The sequence below is a fragment of the Balaenoptera acutorostrata genome, chromosome 4 (assembly GCF_949987535.1).
Source record: "Balaenoptera acutorostrata chromosome 4, mBalAcu1.1, whole genome shotgun sequence".
NCBI classification, from domain to species: Eukaryota; Metazoa; Chordata; class Mammalia; order Artiodactyla; family Balaenopteridae; genus Balaenoptera; species Balaenoptera acutorostrata.
In genome coordinates this window covers 145,294,532-145,309,931 of record NC_080067.1, presented here as the reverse complement: position 1 = coordinate 145,309,931, position 15,400 = coordinate 145,294,532, and the positions used below count along the sequence as shown (strand labels likewise).

The following is a 15,400-nucleotide window of genomic DNA, read 5'->3' as shown; positions in this document are numbered from 1 at the left end:
ATATTATTAGAGTATTCAGTACAAGTGATGATGTTGAAGGAACTTTGCTAGGGTAATGTATTACAAAGCAGAGTCATTGCCGTGGACTGCGGACCTCATTGGTCAGGTTGAGAATCTATTCACTTTAAAGCACTCCCCTAAACCACAAAGGCTCTCTGTGGTGAGTTTTGGACATGAGTGGCTAAGAGGAAGATTTCTAAATACAGTGAGGTTTCTTGGATCTGGAATCTTTGGAGAATAGTTCTGAAGAATAGGAACCGAAATATGCACTTGATAGTTTAGGGGGGAGGCAGGTTGAATATTTTTTAAGATCACGTGAATGGCAATACTGTGACTTCTGCGATACTAGCGAGCAATTCAAAGGAGTCAAACAATTCTGCCAATTTTGATTCTAGCACAGGTTGTGAAAACTGACATAACCCTATTACTAAATATGCACTTTTTAATATGCATTCTGCTGTTTTGTACCGCATCCTCAGAAAGAAAAGGATTGCATGCTTCTCAGAAACTTAATCTGTTTTCGATATTTATTTTTATTGGTATCTTCTCCTGGCCACCTATGGAGAGATGGGCTTGCATCCCATCTACCATGGTGTGCCTGTTTGTTCAAGAAATTTCCTAGGAATGCATTTGTAGTTTGTGAAGGTCGTCCACTTAAAAGAGAGGTACTTCCTTGGGGAGTGTGGAATGGTAGATTTTCATATCAGTGATTTCATTTTGGCATCTCTAGGGTTAAAGAACCTCTTGGAATCTATAGGTCCTGGAGAAGGCGGTTTCTAAACTCAGCTGCTTAGACCCATCCTATTTTTTCCCCAGCAAACAGGAAATGGAGCCCTGAAGGGCTTTTCTTTTCTTTTTTCTTTAAACTGGAAATTGTGTGGAGAGGGGGCATACTGGTGATGCCCACTTACAACCCTGAGCCTGACCCAGACTTGGGGGTCTCTGTGTGTTTTTTCTTCCCTCTCTTTTTTTTTTCTATTATTTTGGCAGACTTTTTGGAATGTCTGGGAGCTAAGGGCTTTGCTTCATGGAGCAGAATTCTGAAGCAAGAAAAAGAGAAAGTTATAGACTAAACCACAGAAATGTAAACACGTCTGCAGCTAAAATAACTCCACTTTCATTGAAAACACTCCTCCTTCACAATCAGACTTCTGTGTGCTATGGTCAATAAAACTGCATGTTAATAGCGACCAATTAATAGATTATGTTGCCCGGTCTTAAAAGTTGAGGGAGTTTTAATTATTATTTTTCAAATTAAAGGAGTGCTTATTCCCTCCCTTCCCTTGGGGTGGCGGGCGGTGGGGGGGGCTTAGTTTTCTTTCTGGCTGTTTGCTGAAATTCTTGGCTGTTAAAGTTTGGAGAGGGAGGGACACGAGTAGCTTTCACTTGGTCGGAAAGGGGAGAGTCTGCAAGAGGACGCTCTAGGATGGGTTCCCAGCGATCAGGCAGGGACGGTCGGGACGGTCCCCGCGGGACATGAGTGAAGAGAAGCAGCAGTCAGGTAAGCGCAATTTTGATGTCAGAAATCACTTATAAACTAAAACATATGGAGGGGCTTCGCAGGGCCCCCGGGCCGATGAGCCAAACCTCGCGGCTCCCCCTTTTGGAGGCCGTATCTTGCAGACACCGTTCTCAGGAGGGCCGCTGTCAGCGCGTCTGTCCATCAGACCAGGGTGTCTCCTGGACATCTTGGCATCCTCACGACCGCGTCCCGCTTCTCCTCAGTCTCCTCCATCGGGTCCCAACGCTCTCGGGACGCGCGGGTAGTGACTAAAGCCGGTGGCACCTGGCATCGCGTCTCTTCGTTAAGCTGAGGGCGACGTCGTCTTAATTCTGATCAGCATCCCAGGCAGTCGATGGTCACTTTAAACTTCTCCCGAAACAACCAGTTTTAACTTTTATTATTTGTAACGTGTGTAACGGCCGAGGTTGGGTAAAAAGTTACTTCTCAGTAAGTTCCGAGGAGCAAGCACCTCCGCGGCGTCCCCCACCTCCCGGGCCCTCCCCTCCCCTCGCCTCCCCTCGCCTCCCCTCGCCTGGTCTCCGGTCCTCGCTCCTCTCCCCTCCCGGCTTTCTCTCCCGCCGCCGCCGCCGGGGCCTGGACGCTGGCTCCCTCCGTCCCAGGCTCCGCTCCTCCTCCTTCTCCTCCTCCTCCTCTTCCTCCTCCGAGCCGCCAGCTGCTTCCCAGAGCCAAGCAGGGTCCAGACCTGCCCGCGCCGCCCGCGCTCCCCGGCCCGAGGGCGCGCTCACGGCCACGCGCGCCCGCATCCCCACGCGCACTTGGACGCGCGCGCGCGCACCCGCACCCACGCGCCCCGGGACACTCGCGCCCCCGCGCCCCGCCCCGCCCCCGGCCGGCGTGCACTCCCGGATCTGGAGCAGTGCGTCGGGGCGGCAGCCCTGCTCGGCGATTGGCGGGAGCCAGAGCCTCCCGGAGGCCGGCGCCCACACCATGGGCTGAGCCCGTCGGCGCCCAGGGACTCAGTGCCGCCCGGCTCGGCGCCCACCGCCAGGCACGCGCGCGGGCACACGCGGGCGCGGACACGCGCGGACCCCCCACGTGCGGGACACGCCCTCCCCCGACGGCGGCGCTCGCCTCTCGGTAAGTCCCGCGCCCCGCGCCCTCTGCCCGGCTCCTGCGCTGGAGGCGGCGGCGGGGACGGTGGCAGAGGGGTGACCTCGCTCTTCCGACGGCGCCGGGACAGGTGAGGTGGGGGACGCCAGGAGGGACGGCTCATCGTTGCCCGGGTCCTCGGAAGGCGCGCGCGCCTGGGACGGAGGGAGAGGAGTGGAGACCCCCACAATAGGCGAGGGCCGGGAAAGCTGACCGCGGGGGCCTCGTCTGGGACACCGAGAAAGAGGTTATTTGTTGTTGTCTGGAATGGAAATAAGGCTTGAATTAAAGCCCACGCTTGGCTGAAAGTCGAGACCAGGTGTGAGCTTGGCTGTCACTGCCGGGTCGGCCCTTCTGTGCGTGGAATCGCCCTCCGACGGCGCTCTCACCGCGCGTTCCTAAACCTGGGCTTAGTCTCTTCTCTGCACTTCTGTCTCTGTCGTTTCACCTTCTGACACCTCAGCCTGCAACTGTTATGTTTATATGCTTCCCGTTTACCACCTTAATTGGGAAACTTGGCATATTTAAAAATTATGTATATATATATGTGTATCAGCTAGCCTTCTTGGTTTCTACCTGAAATCCAACATCTATGTATCGCTATTATATATTGTATAGAGGTTTTACAAAAGGTACTGCATAAAATTATTTTTAACATTTTAAAGCAGTTAGATGCTATTACCAATAGCAGACTCAACTGCCCAATAAAATGGATAAACAATTTTAATGCCGATGTGAACTTAATACATGGAGTTGTTTATTTACTCGTTGGGATAATTTCGTTATCTTTCCAAAGAACATATTCATATGTGCCACGGATTTCCCACTGTGCATGTTTCTGGAGCTTCTGTAGTTCAGAAAACTTTCAATGTGATTTAAAAAAATTTTTAGTCTTCCCCTGGTGACATACATAGGGCATAGAGTTTATTTACCATTGAGATTATTTTTGAGTATTTTCAATTCTCTCCAAATAGCTTAGAGCCCTTGACCTGGCCTCAGCTACCCGTCACCTTATCACCAGGAGAACTGTCACATTCCTGGGGTTAACCCTTGCTTTGCTGGCAGCAGCTTGCACTGGTTCATCAGTGGGAAGACCAGGCAATAGAAGTTACTTAAAAATCCAACCAGATAAATTAACTCACTATGTATCAAATTATGAATGAGCTAATTATACCATTGAAATTACAATTCTAGTGGAAACCGGATGTGCTGTGCAAATTTGTGGTTACTATGCAAAGTTTTCTACTTCTGAAGAAAGGCATTATGAGTTCTACACATATCACAAATACTGTTTGCGGTCTGGTAACCCCAGCTTCGATTTGACTCAATGACTTTTGGAAATTACACTAAACCAGCAAATAGGTATTATATCTTTCTGAGTTATTTAAGAATATATAATTTCAGTTACACTTAAAATTTTGGTTTCTTCTCTTTTCTAACACTTTATAATTCCTTCATTTTATTTTTAAATATTTGAGGTAGCATTGTGATATATTATTTTCCATGTATCTATTCTCTCATGATGAGTTCTTGGTGATTTACTCTGATGCGCCTTTTTTAGGTAAATTCTTGAGAATTCTTGTTTACCATTGGATTATGTAATGGGGCTGCGTGTACCCGTGTTTATAACCATTGCCTCCTCCACTTCTTTTTTTTTTTTTTTTAAAGCAACTTCATTTTTATTTATTTATTTGAATTTTATTTATTTTTTGGCTGTGCTGGGTCTTCATTGCGGTGTGCGGGCTACTCATTGCGGTGGCTTCTCGTTGCGGAGCACGGGCTCTAGGCGTGCGGGCTTCAGTAGTTGCAGCGCATGGGCTCAGTAGTTGTGGCTCGCGGGCTCTAGAGCGCAGGCTCAGTAGTTGTGGTGCGCAGGCTCAGTAGTTGTGGTGCACGGGCTCAGTTGTTCTGCAGCATGTGGGATCTTCCCGGACCAGGGCTCAAACCCATGTCCCCTGCATTGGCAGGCAGATTCTTAACCACTGCGCCACCAGGGAAGTCCCTTGTTTTGTTTTGGTATTAAAGAAAAATCTTGAGTTTCTCATCTCATAAAATCAGCTATTTTATTTGTGGTAAGGGTTGAGATCCCGGTGGACTGCCGGATATGTGAGTAAGAAGTAAAGCCTCTTTGAAAGATGTCAACCTTGATTTTTAACTTATGTACTGTTCTAAAGTTTTATATGTTGTGAGTATATGGAATATATCATGTTTTGTAAGTAGGTAATAGGAAATTTTCAACTTTTTTTTCTAAAATTAATATTAGCTCTGGTCTTTCCTTGTAACCTGTCCTTAAACAACAACAACAAAAATAATAAAAGGGGGATTCATTTCTTCACAAGACATAGGAACTAATGTTCCTAAGATCTTTTGCTCTTCCCCAGTGAAAAACCAGAGCGGGTCAGCATCAGTCAGATGACATGGAGGGTGGGGAGACAGTGTCGTGTTGAATAAATGTCGGTGCTACCCACTCTTTCATGGAACTTCATTCAGGAGGTGTCGACAGAGAGACGCCCACTTCTAATGAGACTGCTGGAGCCTGGGAAGCAAGAAGTGGTCCAGGTAATAACTTAGATCAGAAGGAAGTCATTATAAGCAGAATCCCGGCTTTGTGATGCTGCAAGTCAGTCCTCCATTTAAGCTGGGGGTCAATCTCTCTAAATGCAGGTCTCTTTGTCACCTCCTGGCTTGATCACCCTTTGCTTCCTGGACAAGCTTTTCCAGTGAGGAGGAGAATGCCAAAGGGCTTCCATTTTCTTTCTCCAAAGCGTAAGGATACTTGGGCATTCCCAGGGTATATCGTCCTTCAAAACACAGCCTGTGTTTATGATCTGCACCTTGAATTTGAAACTCTTCAAACCTTTCGAGTTGCATTTGTAAGAAAAACAAGCTGACGCAACAGAGGGATTCAAATATTTTGGACACAATTTCAGAAAATTTTGATACATGGTGGTAGCAGTGTGAGTTTTGGGGGGGGGACTTTGAAAGTCCCTGCCGTAGTTGGTGACACTCACACAGGAGGTCTCCTAGCTGCCCCTGTATTGTTGATGTCACGATGGCATCTTCCTTGGTACTTGTTTGCACCCTCACTTGGCTTAGGAACAGGTAATTATCTGTACATTGTGCTTTGTCAGTATACACCTTCTCACATTGATAGATTCAAAGCAGTAATTCTGTAGATTAAAAAAACAGAAGTCTCCGATGGCTGGGCTGTCATTTGCACCAGTTTTTCAAAATAGCCAGGGGGAAATGTTGCCCTTTTAACTTTTTTACCTTTTATTTTAAACATTTTAGTATTTAGAAGAGAGAGGATTCGGTGCTCTATGTTTGTAACATTGCAGATCTAGTGAAGGTAGTGAAGTGATCTAAAGGCGAGTGATCTAAAATTACTTTGCTAAATTTAAGCGTAAGTAAGATGTAGACACCACCAAGTAATTAAAGGGTGCATCTAAAAATGGAGCACTGGGTCTGAGTTTTAGATTTAAAGTAACTTTTAAGTTCTTCTGTTTTGACAGTGGCCTGTCATAATCTGGAAGACCCTGATTGCGTATGAGAAGCAGTAATTTAACAATGAAAGTAAGGGGTTCAGTTACCTTGACTCAGCGCATGGTCAGAAGCAGGAGCAAATGAAGTTTAGTTCTGTGACTTTTTCCCATTTCAGAATGGCTGTGGGTGAAGCCTAAAATATCCTTAAAAGTGTGTACAATAGGCCTTTTGAATTAATTTATCACTTTTGAAAATCACAACCCTAGAGAATTAGACGGGAGATCTGATCTAGAGCAAACTGTTAGCATGTCTAAGGGTTTTGAAAACCTAGATCTGTAGTTAAAACATACCGTCTAATTTTGAACTGTTTTAGTGGGAATGAGATTTTCACACGTTAGTGCCTCATATCGGATTCCTTTTAGTGCTACTATTATTTTAATAATTATTCCCCCAGGAAAACCTACTCTGGGGGAGAAAAACATCCCTGCAACAGATAGGAAGAAAAACATATATTGTAAAAAATAGTAAATAAATGAAAAGTAAAACCTAAAGAATGGTTAAAAAAAAAAAAAAGAAAAGAAAAAAGAAAAACAGGCACGTCTACGGTGATTTTTCAAAAACAGGAAACCCTTACTTTCACTTGATTAAGGGTTTGGCTGAGGTTCCCAAACCCTTCATTTAAAAGTGAAGAAGAGTGTTTGCCCCTTAGTTTGCGTGCAGGGGAGTGAAGGGGCTCAGCTTTGAGCGGTAATGTACTCGTTTGGTCATATTTCCACTGAGCGATTCTCTGTTCTTGGTGGAGAGATTCGTTTCCTCTGTGAGGGAGTGGAAATGTGGGTTACGGATCCTTGGGGCTTTACGAAAGTAGTTAAGTTGCAAAGTAAAAGAGAGATGCGTGTGCATGTTTCTCGGTGCTCCAGGCAGGGAGGTTTGTGACACCACCTTGAGGAAGGATTAGTTTGTGAAAAGTCATAAGCAGCATCGCGGGAATGGATTAACTGGTGTTGTGTACCTTTCCGTCTGAACTAATCTGGACGTCAGGCTCTGTGCTCTTCTGAACAACAGGAGAAACCCAAGATCTTACTATGTCTGTTAGCGACCCGTTGCCTTAATATAATCAATTGATTGGAACAGGCAATGGAAAAGCACTGTTCCCTCCTCTCTGTACTACTGGTGCTTGGAATTCTGCTTGTGCTGGAGAGAACGGAGAGCTCAGGCTTTTGAGTAGAGATTGAAAGAAGCTGTTTTGAGGAGGCTGGCGGGAGGGAGGTGATCACAGTGGCACCTTGGGACCCCGGGAGTGAACAAGGACGATTTCAGGATGCTTCCATGGGACGTACAAAGAACCAAGCTGAATATAAATACTAGCTGAAGTGTGTGCTAGTAAAGTGAAATGTTTGGAAACACAAACTACGCACACTTGCCATCTCAACATAAAACTTGAAATTGAATATATCAGAAAATCGAGATTTCTTTTTATTGGGAAACAAGACGCCAATTGGCGTCTTAGGGACATTTTAAGAAGATCGCATTTTAAGAAGAATGGAATCTCATTAAAATCATATCCAATCTCACAAAGCTGATGCGGGCCTGCTGCCGGGTTTACAAATCTGGGTCTATAATTGCTCAAAATTTAAACGTGCCTTGTGCAAGGCTGGCTCTTTCTGGAGTGCAAGTTACAGTAGCAAGATGACAGAATAAGCAAAAGTGGAGGAAAAAATTTGCTTCTTCAGTATCGAAAAGTACTTTCTAGTCTATTTGACCCTGGCAGGAACATTTACTTCTCTACAGAGCTTTAAAATAGAAATAATGGCAATGAAGATGAAATCCAGGGAATACTGTGAGTCTTTTCTGGAGAAGGGGTGTTAGGTCAGCATATTACCAGGATTTAAGTTCTGAGACCCCACCCAAAACCCTGCCATTAAAGCAGAGAAAGAGATTGTTGCTTGCTGGCTTGCAGGGTCAAAGGGAGAGAGTTTTACAGCTGAAGTAGTATCAGGTCTGAAGTGCCTTATAATCCTATCTCATGAGAAAATTTGATGGATTTTTGCAGTTTTCTAAGACTTGTAAATATAGATGATTAAACAGAACATCCCACAAGACCAGTTTCTCCTACGCACTTTATTCCCAAATTGTAAAACTGGAGGTAAGTCCAGAAAAATCGTCCCATAAGTATGTAGAACCCACAGTAAACTACTGGGAGGCAGAAAAGGGGTTATATCTATTTTAATTTTAAGATCACATTTGTAACTATGTTTTGCATCCATATAAGTTTTTCTTTGCAAACATTAAGCATTAAATCATGTTGAATTTTCTTTATTAAATTGAAGCAACCTGGAAACACATTTCTCAATCAAAATTTATCGATCACCTATTAAATGAGAGCACTGCCCTGAAAGAGAGGGGGGAATGTGGATCACATAGGACACTGGACATATCTAGAGATGAGAAAAGCAACTGCAAATGTAATGGAAAAGCCAGAACATTTCAGAGCTTGCCTGTCTGCCTGTTTGATTCCAGCCATTAGTGGCCTGCCTCAATTATTCTTTGCTCAACTAGTTGTATTGACAACATGTAAACAAAACTATAGCCCCTTGCACTCCAAATAGCTAATAGCATTCACTCTGAACGCAACATCCTTGAGATAAATATCCACAGGTGGAAATTCATGCAGGAGAACGCAGGGAGTGCCGAGCAGGGAGAGACCTGTCTGAGGTCAGATTTGAACCAGGCTTGGAAGGTTCAGGACTCCAGCAGAGGAGGGGCATTCTGAGTCACAGAGGGGCAAGCGCCAGGAAGAGACTAGAAGGGCAAGCTGACCTTTCAGTGCAAGGCACTGTGGGGAAGCCTCGGGTCAGGCCTTCCGGAGCTGAAATCTAGAAAGGGAGTGAGTGTACATGCTACCGAATCTAGAAGGGGGTTGAAAGCACAGGCCATGGGATCTAGAAAGGGGATGAACACACAGGCCATGGGATCTAGAAAGGGGATGAACACACAGGCCATGGGTTCTAGAAAGGGGATGAACACACAGGCCATGGGATCTAGAAAGGGGATGAACACACAGGCCATGGGATCTAGAAAGGAGATGAACACACAGGCCATGGGTTCTAGAAAGGGGGTGAATGCTCAGGCCAACGAAAATGGCACATTCATCAGTGCCACCTGCTTGAACCAGGCCGGTGTGACAGTGAGCCAGGGTCCTAGGCTGTGCAGTGATGGAGGGAGTGGTCCCTAGGGGGCTCTGATGTGCTGCATTCGGGGCCATGACAGAGACCATCCCCATGCCTGCTGTAGGTCAGCTGTTGGGCAAGCTTGTTAACTTATCACACAGGCCCTTCTCTCTTCAAGACTTTGGGTCGACTCAGCATCAGGAGTAGTTGTCTGAGTTGGATGTCATTCCTCCAGCTTGGAGGTGTGCGTGTGCCCCAGATCCGGCACGGGTGCAGGATCCTGTGACCTGCTTGGTGGGCTCCCGCGTTCTTAGCTCCTCTTCCCGTTCTTCCCCTTGTTTCCCTTTAGCCTCATCTCTATTGTTTAATTTGCGTCTACTTTAGAATTTTTAAAAAACCTTGTTATATCACCTATATCCTTGTGGATCACTTTAAATCCTTTTACGGAACAAGATAGAGTGTAAATAAAATAGTCCGCCTCCTAAGAATCATACAATCAAAAAGGGATCTAGACCATGCCAGAGGGAGACCAAAAAATGCTTCCCGAAGGTTGGTGCATTGGGCCTGCACCATGGCGTGTCCTGGCTCTAGATAGGCAGGGATGGGGGTGGGAGGGCAGCCGCAGGCAGCCGCGTGGCGGAGTCAGGCACTGCGGTGCTCGGAGTGTGGGAAGTGCCCCCCTGGGAGCTGGGGGACACAGCACAGGAACTGCCCAACCCCTGGTGTTGGAAGGACCAAGCTAGACCCCAAGTGCGAAGTTAAAAGGCAGGGAATAAAGTAATCTTGCAAAGGGGAAGCGAGATGTGATGTTTAGAGTGTGGTCACTGACCTTGACTCCACCAGGCGGTGCAGACATGGGATCCCTGTTGCCCCAGGGCATCCTCACCACGGCTCTGTGAAGGTGGTGCTTTATTGCCCCATTTTCCAGAGTAGCAAAGTGAGGCTTGGGAGGGCTGAGTGATGTGCCCGGAGTTACACAGATAGTCAGAGCCAGAGCAGAGTCAGAACCCAGCTGGGGGTCGGCTCTGCATCCCCACCGCGACAGGGAGTTCTCTTGGTCAGCACAGAGGGTCCACTTACGGAAGTGACAAGAAGGGGGCAGGGTGACATGGAGGCAGGGTGGGTGGAAGGTCAGAGCAGCGCTGGGCAGGGGATATAGAATGTGAGTCTCACGTATAGTTTTAAAAAGGAAAAAGAAACATGAAATTAATAATTAACTATTATTAAATTATTATTAAAAATTAATAATCTATTGTATGTAATACATGTCCAAAATATTATCACTTCAAGTGTCATCTATATAAAAATATTGATGAGCTCTTTTACATTTTCTTCTGTATTAAATCTTCAAAATCAAGTGTGTGGGTTACATGGAGCACATCTCAGTTTGGACTGGCCACACTTCATGTGCTCAGTGGCCACACTTCATGTGCTCAGTGGCCACATGTGGCTCTTGTATTGGACAGTGCACGTCGAGACTATTTAGCAGAGGCGTTCAGATTTCGTATAATTAGTAGTTGTGACGTCTACTATATAACTTGATCACAGTAATAGAATTTTTGTGACTTCGTGTCCCCCTTGGCAATATCGCCCAATATATCACGCTGGAGCCAGAAATGATAGCAATAAAAAAGTGAATGCTAACATGGTATGTTCAGTATCAAACCTGCAGTTTTCAGATTGGAGGGATCACGTATGTATGATTTCCTGTTGACTCACTTCATGCTTTTAAGAGGCAAAACCAAATATCTACTTTCAGACTGAAACTTCATATGCCTGATGACAAATAGTGCTGCTTTTGTTGGAATCATGCTCTGACAACTTCTCGTATAAACATCTTATTTGAGTATTCCCTGTTTAAGGGTAATCCCGGCAGGATGACATATTTCTTATTTTGCCCGTGGACAGTATCTTGAGGATAATACAATTTATCATTTTGAGGAATAGCGTTCTTGAGGTGCTAGAATCCCAGAGAAAGAAAGGATAGCCATCAGATGGATTGCTACAGAATTAACTTCTCAGAGCACACATTCACACAGTTTGGTGATGGCAGATTGCATCTAATGCGGGCCCTTCCCTCTCCTGTAACGCTGAAGTTCATGGCCAAGTCAGTCGCATGCTGCTTATTATTGCCAGTGTACTATGTGTAATGTGTCATTGAATAACTTAGCCCTTTTACCGTATGCATGTTTTAGAGCTGATTTAATTTAATTTTTATGCAAAGTAAAAACCTTCCCTTATAGATTCTTACTCATTCACCTTCCCCTGAATAAGAAGTTTGTGTTCAGTTCAGGGCCTGGTCTGCAGCGAACTCCTTGTCTGCACGTTTTTCTAGATAGTTTGTGTTCATTACCACCCGTGCAGGAGAGAATTTCACTCCCTTGTTCTGGTTTATTTTTGCTGGTGGGCAGTGTTTACTGTAAACGAAACAAAAGTGTGTTAAATAAGATATGTGTGCCTTTTCTCAACTCGAATTTGCTGTGCAGAATCTAACACCTAATTCAGGGCAGTTATTGGCATTCAAACACAGAGAGAAAGGATTTTGCGATTTATTAAAAAAACCCAGAGAACTCAGAACTAACAAATGTGGCTTTGTGTGCTGGTCTATATGTTCCGCATGTCTCATTGTCGGGATGCTTCATTTTAGGTCAGCAAGGAATAAACCAAAAAGCGAGAGGGTTTGTGCGGTGTATGTTTTTGCTGCTTTCAAACACAGGCAACACGTTAAATCTTGTAGCTCAGTCCTGTTTCGTTCAACACGGAGCATCGGCCGCCAGGTGAGATCCTGTCAACGTAACTGCAATGCTGTTCCGAGACCTACTGCATGTCCGCTCAATGCCATACGCCGCGTTCAATGCCACTTTCCCACGGGAGTACAAATTTAATTTAAAGTCTAAATTATATTTGAGAAGTCTGAAGCACATTAAGCCTTCTTAAATAATTCACTCGGGGTTATGTTCAGTGAACAGGCGTAAACATGAGAACGTGCGAGGCAAGTGGTCTAAACAGAGCGAATACGAGACCACACTGATGCGAGCCACATGTGCTTAAAATCTTGGAGGAAAAACCGTGTCAGCACTGGCACCCAGAGCCTTCGACTGGCCTCGTGGCTCGGCGGGGAAAGTTGAGGTCCAGTTGCTTCTGTGTGGGGTCCCTCTGCAGGTTGCCACGTCCTCAAACAAGACCTTGGAGGCAAATTGCTGAACGGCTGTGACAGCTCGTGGCTGCAGCTCTGGGCTGGGGCACAGAGAAGGTGACAGGGACCCAGCGGGGCTGTCTGCCCTGTCCCCACATGGATTCTCCACCAGCTTCTCTGGTTGGGTGTCTGTGGGTGTGAAATGGCTAAAATGTGCTCTTGGAAACTGCTGTATTTAGGTAAACTTGGATTAAGAATGTCAACTGTGGAGTGTTTTCTTTCCTCCCTTCGGGATGAACAGCTTTCATATGCTGTAGGGATGTGTGGGCGGATTCAGTGACAGGACCAGTAACACCCAGTAGAGTCACCTTGTAAAGGCGTTGCTAAGCATTTCCCTGTCCCTGTGGTCTCTAAACTCACTGATCCCCCTCTCTGCAGCCAGAGCCCCTGTCTCTCCTGCACGGGTCTTACTTCCTTAAGTGTCTGGATAGCACGGTTTTGAAGGTCAGCGTCAGCAAAGTGTCACCTGCAGTGGACACGCACAGGGGCTAAAAGAAACAAGGCAGGGAGTCTAATGAAATCAGGCTGCAGATGTGAAGCGATTTTGGAATATCCTGCCCCTGGTTTCTGTCCTGTGTCTGGTTTTCATGGAAATTTGTGTCTGGGAATGAGGGGGAATCGGAGTGCATTTGCTGGAGGCAGGTGACTGCGTTCTTTGGCCCCGGCTGTCAGGACTCTGGTCCAGGCACTTCCGAAGAGGGGAGGGAGTCAGAGGCTTTAGGAGAGTCAACGAGCACCATGCAATCTTTATCAGACAGGGAGGATTTTCGCAGACTTCCTGATATTTGAAAATTATTCATAAGTCTGCCCTAGTCTGGGAGTTTTAGCACCAAAAACATACCCCACTTACTGTCCATAAATTACACTTTGAGGTCATCACAGAGTTACTTCTGTATTCTGTGATGCTGGCTTATGTAACCTCTGAGATGATGAGTCAAAATGACTCCGTTTCTCTCTCCAGCAAGGGCACAGGCAGCGCAGGTCAGGAAAACGTAGCATTGTGGACGGCCCTGTTGGAAATACAGGCTATCTCTCCAAAGGGCTGGGAATGAGTTCTGGCTTAACTCAGATGAAAGGAGATACAAAAAGTGGAAATGAGGATGAGAATCAGTTACGTTGGCACTGGCAAAGGAAGCAAGATAAAACACTGTTTTTTAGTCTTCGCTCCAAGCAAGTAAAAAAAAGAATTGCACATCATGTATTTGAGAAAGATAAACGCATGCTTCCTTTCTGGAATAAGTAAGGTTCTTAATAGACTAAGGCAAGGCAAAGATTGTTTGCTGCGTTGGATATTTAATATGGAATGAGAAGATATTCTGAGAGATCTTTAGTTTGTAGACATTAAAAAAAAATAAGTCATTGTTTTCAAATAAGTACAGGCATCTGCTTCATTTGCATCAGCGTATTAGCTCTTTATTTCTTTCCTTTTCTCTAGTTTTTGTTTTTTTCTTTGGTTTTGTTTCTTGCGCTCAATGCCCATTGGCTTCTAAAACAAGAGGAGACATGTATGTGAATTGCTGGTGAAAGAGTATCTCAGTGTAACATAACACTTCCAATTCCCAGTTTACAGAGAAATAATTATGGGCACATCGTAAACAGACTGGAGTAAATGCAAACAGGATTTCTTTATCACTGAAGCACCAGTGCTAAACATATCAAGAAGTCATAATATTTTGTGATGCAGTTACCCTTAGGCTTACATTATTTTTCAACCTTTTTTCATAACCAATCCCCTAAGGAGTCTTTTCAGACATTTTTTCCCCTAATCACCCCTCTCCCACATGAAAATTTAATACCACAGTTACACAGCATATCGGTTTAGGAATCTTACGTTATACATATACATGTATATCTACATTTAGGTGTATCTGTGCTTTATACATAAAAGAGTGAGACATTTTTTTCTCCTCCAAGAACAGATTTTAGCCTCCTTGGGAATGCATGGCTTAACTTCGAGAGATGCTGATTGTTTAGAGAAAAGATGGCCGATGCCAGTCCCTGATCTTAGAAAGGATTGACAGAGGGGGGGAAATCCAAAGGGACTCAGGACATCATGCTGGGGAATTACGTTCTCCCTTGTATCCAGAGTGGCCTGAAAACGGACAGTATTAAAGCAAGGGCAATTTTTTTTAATTTTATTTTTTTATTGAAGTATAGTTGACTTACAGTGTTGGGTTAATTTCAAGCAAAGGAAGTTGATAGCTCCTTGTGTATTTTTCAAAGGGCTCCATTGACCATGCCTTTCTGCTGACCACACACACTCTCCACACGAGAACAGGTGATGGGGTGCTTATCAGACTTAGGGTATACACGATCAGCAAGTCTTCAGAAACACCCAAGTTGCAAAAACAAGTCCCCAAGAGGCCAGGGCACCCTTGCGTGTCAGTGACCAGAAAGGCCACGTTTACTTGCCCATTTGGGCAGGAGTAGCCCTCCTCTGCTTCTGCAGACAGCCCTTCCCCATGTCTTGGATGTAGAAATACAGGTTGTGTGGCCGATTGGATGCAGCTGGATCCCTTTGGCGCTAATGTTTCCCCTCCAGTAAAAATGGAAATATATTAAACAATAAACAGCCCCCCAAAACACGCCAAGTTGAAACCAAAAATCAATCAGCAGAGAAAAACATTTGGGCCAGTGTCAAGAGAAACAAAACCAAGCCAGCACAAATTTTTATGAAAATGATCTCGGAATAGTATTTCCATGAACAGGCAGCTGACTCAGAGGCGGAGGATGAGTGTTCTGAGCAGGGTCTGAGCAGCCAGCCCGCGGCCGGAGGTGACGGGACACTTACTAGAAGGGACCCAGTGATACCGAAAATAGGAAACACTGGATGAGGGGAAAAACCAGATTCTTAGGAAGGGAGAGACGTGCGAGCTGTGAAACCAGCGCGGTTTGGTATGAAGCTCACGTTGTATTTGAGTTTCCCCTCCTCACCAG

General features: G+C 45.4%; 1 protein-coding gene across 7 annotated transcripts in view; it reads left to right on the top strand.

Annotated features, from left to right (window-relative positions):
* Positions 1 to 1,371: 1,371 nt before the first annotated feature.
* Positions 1,372 to 15,400, top strand: part of ERG (ETS transcription factor ERG) — a 277,144-nt gene continuing 263,115 nt past the window's right edge. For 5 of the 7 annotated variants that reach the window (XM_057545942.1, XM_057545945.1, XM_057545943.1 and 2 more), the window contains exon 1: positions 2,374 to 2,602. The gene's annotated coding sequence lies outside the window, so the exon portion shown is untranslated. The other 2 variants (XM_007183771.2, XM_057545946.1) reach the window with 2 other exon arrangements.